Consider the following 4,897-nt stretch of genomic DNA (forward strand, 5'->3'; position numbering starts at 1 on the left):
AGTTCTTGGCTCGAGAGGAGCAGAGTAACAGTGCATAAAACACTATTAAGTTTCAACAAAGGGGAGGACTTCTATTTATAGGAAAAAGTGAGCCTCTAACCAAGCAAACTGATTTTTTAGAATTTTTCAGATCAGTTTGGTCAATTTTTGACCATTTTTAGGTCAGTTTTGCTTACTTTTTGGATCTAGTTGAAACAGGAGAGAGGAGAGATAAAAATATCTCATTATTTAAGAGTTTAAAACTCATTCAAGCATGTGAAATAGGCGCCCTCTTCATGAGGAAAATTCCCCCATGTAGAGGTGTCAAAAATGCATCATTACATCTAAATATCTCTCTTTTTTAACTATTAACCTTGTCTTAAGTCAACTCTTCATCTTATGTGAGTATTTAGGGGATTTTTCTTTTATTCTTCTATTTATCTCCTCCCTACATTTGGATGAATCTTATTGGTCCATAGGAATCTTAATTTAAAATTTTAAAAAAATCTTCACTCCCAGGATAATGCCTCTTGAACAGATTATACTTAATTTCTAATGCACCTTCTGAAAATATTTTTGAACTTCTGTTTATTTTAATAAGATGATGTATTTTTCTATCCAAAAATATTTAAAATCTGAATATTCTCTTTCTAGAATATTTTCTCTCTCTAGGCTAAAACTGGAAGAAACAAGATCTTTTATATTTCTGAAGAGGGATTTGATTACAGGGGAATATACTAGACATCCTGAGAGGCTGAGGGAGGAATCTTACAAATACAAAGCATGCCAGTTATTTTGGTTCCAATTTTAGCCTGGCATGGGACCACATAGACTGAAAACCTTATGCACTGATGAGGACTCGGGATTAATTCAGGCAATATATAAAGTACAAAACCCCCCCAAAGCAGGCATATTGTGAATCTTTCAATTGTTTCTATCAAGGAGGTGAGAGTCCGAGCATGCAACTGTCCCACAGTTCTAAAGGCTCACTAATAGTTGCTTGAGTATGCTGTTTACATTTTGTGTGTTCTTATTCTCAAAGAAAGGTTGCGCTCTGTAGTTCAAAAGGCAATTCTAGCTCACAAATTAGGTACTCAAACAAACACCTAGATAGGGCATGCAAGGCCCTTCATGTAGGTTCATTTTGTGCTGTTATCACAGTTTTCTTGTCTTTGTTTGTGATTTCAGTGAGTGGGTAGTGAACATTTAGCGTGTGATTTCAGTGAGTGGGTAGTGAACATTTAGCGGGATAGCTATGCATCATATGTTGGGCATTATCCACGCTGCTTGCCTACTTTGCTATCGCAAAAAATGAATCCATCGGTAGAGAGCGTTATAACTTCATCCAGGTAATTTTTTTGGGCTAAGGTTTGATGTGCATGTTTGACATTTTTGTCCGAGTGTAGAGTTGGTTGGAAGGGCTCTTTTTGCTATTAGGATGTTTGCTAGCATAAAGGATTTTCCTTTCTTTTTGCTATTAGGATGTTTGCTAGCATAAAGGATTTTCCTTTCTTGTATAATTAAAATTAATCTAAGAATTTTGGTCTGCTGCACCAACAGAAAATGCTCTTGCCATGTCACCCACCTGAAAAAGAAGACGACTAGTATTCATTTTTTTGAGAACAAAGATGGCAATGGTGATGCATTGACCAACTTTTAAGCTAATCATTGTTGCAGTTGGAACGAGAGATGTAGCCAAAAATTTGCATTTTATGGTGGTGAAGTTTTGGGGTTCCCAAATTGGCCTTTTTTGAGACATGCTACCTAGAATATTTTCAATGTTGGATTGCTATTACAAACACCTTAGGAGTTGCTTAAGAAGTTTGATAAATCAGTCAGTCTGGATATCACAACAAAGCTTATGTTTCACATAATGTTTCTCTCCATTCTAAAGGTTTTGCACTTCATAAACAGTTCAGAGATAATTGATGTAAAAGGTTGTGTTTTGAACTTGGCACTCAACGACGAGTCCACCCTTTCAGAGTGTATGTTCAAATCCTTACCTAGTGGTAGCATCAAATTATACTATGAAATAAAGCACTTGATAACAACTCACCTTGAGAGTATGAGTGTCCCTAGGACAATGCCCTTGTAAGATAAAGTGGCTTGGAATGTGATGCTACAGTAGGAACATGTAGGCATGCGAATAATGGCTTCTTGAACAACATCATAGAACTCAGAGATGGGAATGCCATTATCTAGATGGCAGTTGAATCTTTATTCTTGGAGCTATCAAAGGTTGTACTAGGTGTGTTGGCTGAGATAATTATCAATGCTTTTAGTTTAAAAATGAAGCTTTCCTAAGGGAGAATAGATGAGAAGTAAATATACAAATATTGTTAAGTGGTTTTGACAAGTTTTTTGTTACAATTAAAGTACGCCACTAAGACAAGCTCTTATGAGATATTAAGGGCTGTGATTAGTTTTTAAGATCTGTAGGGAGTTCTTGAAGAGGTGTTACCATGAATTGAGTTTTGTTTAGTTCTTCCATGTTAAAAGATGAGCTTTGTCACTACTTTATGGAATTCTTTTAAGCATGAATTAGATGGGATTCTTGCATGCATTGGTAACGATGGGACTTGCTTAGTTGTGTAGATACAATGATGGGATTTATTTTCTGAGTACATTGTAAATTGGGAACAACATAATACAAAACAAAGAACCCAAAGATTTACTTAACACATGAAAGACATAGGAATCATAACACAAAAATGAACAATCCATTCAAGAAGGAAGTATGTTTACTCTTACCCACACTTATATGTGGTTTCTTTTGCTTTAATTTTGGAAGGTACATGGCATAATTTTCTTCGACCCACACAAATGTCTGGTTACACAAACAAATGACAAAGGCAAATGGCACAAAGACATTACATAGGAAGGGCGGGCTTGTTCTTAACAGAGTTATGAGGGGATGATGTGTGGCTATGTACACTAACCCACTGAACAATGCAAATTCGGAAGAGTGATAAAAAGCCACCCGTAAACTTGTTGCCAAAGGTAGCAAGTCCATCTCGGCTATTGCGGATTGTTCCAAAATCAAGTACAACCGCTTGGAAAGTGGAAAAACATGGACAAACAATGAACTCTAGTATACTATTGTAGTGAAATTATGAACAAAGGACATCACATGCAACATGTACAAAACTCAAGATTTGCTACTAAAGATATTATAAACACTTGACCACATACACTTGGTACACACATTTGATGACTAAATTGTAGTTTCAAAACAACAGCATCATCGGATCTTCTCCTTCTCTCCAAAGCATGCATGGAGTTGATGCTCCTTCAGTAAGCTGGCAGATCAGCATACAAGCTTGTGCATACACACTCTGCATAGAAGCAAAGTACAAGGCCTTTTTTAAGGCACTCCTTCCATGACACTCCTGATACCTTTACAACCTTAATACTCTGACTATCACATTTCACGATTATAGCAGACTCTTGATCACCTCTTCAAGTAACCTCTAAAGCTGGAAAACCACATAAGTGGGGCAACACATGAATGCAGCCCTATATTTTGCCTCAATGGATGAAAGAGAAAATGGTGGGGATGCTACTTATAATACCTGAGCTAAGTTAGAAGCAGTTACTTGTTGCACAAGGAAATCTAAACCCTTTCCTATATAGACATGTGCATTCTAAGTAGTAAAATGAAGTCGTTTTCTATTTAGAACTAGCAAATTTAGCTTCTCTAACTAGCTAATTCATTTTCCTACATACCCTTTGACTTCAATGTGGTAAAATGTAATGTTTAAATAGTAAAGCAATGACTTTTCCTATATAGCAACACTCCCTTATATAGAAAGTTATATTCTAAGTAGTAAATTATGATGGTTTTCTAGTTAGAATTAGAGAATCTGGGACCTCTAACTAGCTAATTTATTTTTTTGCATATAAATTGCAATATTTATGTAGTAAAATTGTGATTTTTTCTATTTAGTACTTATCTCAACCTATATACAAAGCTGTATTCTAAGTATTAATTGTAGTTGTTTCTAGTTAGAACTAACAAATTCAAGTTCTCCAACTAGTTGTTTCATTTTTTTACACACCCTTTGACTTATATGTAGTAACATAAAACGTATAAGTAAAAAAGTATTGATTTTGGCTATATATTAATGTTATTTTATATATGAAACCCCCTTTACCTTTAAGTAGGATATTATAAATATTTTCTACATCAACTAGTATTTTCAGATTCTCATACCAGCTTTCTTCAATTTTTCTACATTTTATAATTTCAGATTCTTATACCAGCTTTCTTCAATTTTTCTACATATTAGCTTAATGACATACATTTTATAATTGTATATATGTTACCATCTTTCTTCAATTTTTCTACATATTAGCTTAATGACATACATTTTATAATTGTATATATGTTACACCCTTGGTACAAATCTACAAAATTTCTATAACCTAGCTAAGGAGAAAGTTTAAACAACCAAGACCAAAAACAAAATTAAGTAGAGCAATGAGGTCTCCATTACCTCAGGAGTATTAGTGACATCGTTTATTGCTTGTGTTCTCTAAATATGTGTGTATGGGTTGCAAGGGATGCTTTTAAAGAAAGTTAATTATGAATTATTACAAGGTGTCTAATGATGATATGCTACTTTGATATTTTCCTTTTGCATGAAGATTCATTTTGGGTGCCTATGGATGTATCAGATGAGGCTCAGTCGAAAGCGGAGGAAATTGATGAGGTTCTTATTCTCGAGCAGATACTGGCACATAAGAAAGGTACGAGGTAAAGTTTCCCGTCGCTATCTTGTGAAGTTCAAGAACTATTCACCAATGGTGGATATGAAGTGGATGGAGGAGGGTGACTTAGCAGATTCACCTCAGGTATTGCAACTTTATCTTGATGCCTTTGAGTTGGAGCCGACTCTTGTTATGGCTCATTCAAGTT

Source organism: Cibotium barometz, chromosome 55 (assembly GCF_041138505.1).
Source record: "Cibotium barometz isolate CiBa-2024 chromosome 55, ASM4113850v1, whole genome shotgun sequence".
NCBI classification, from domain to species: Eukaryota; Viridiplantae; Streptophyta; class Polypodiopsida; order Cyatheales; family Cibotiaceae; genus Cibotium; species Cibotium barometz.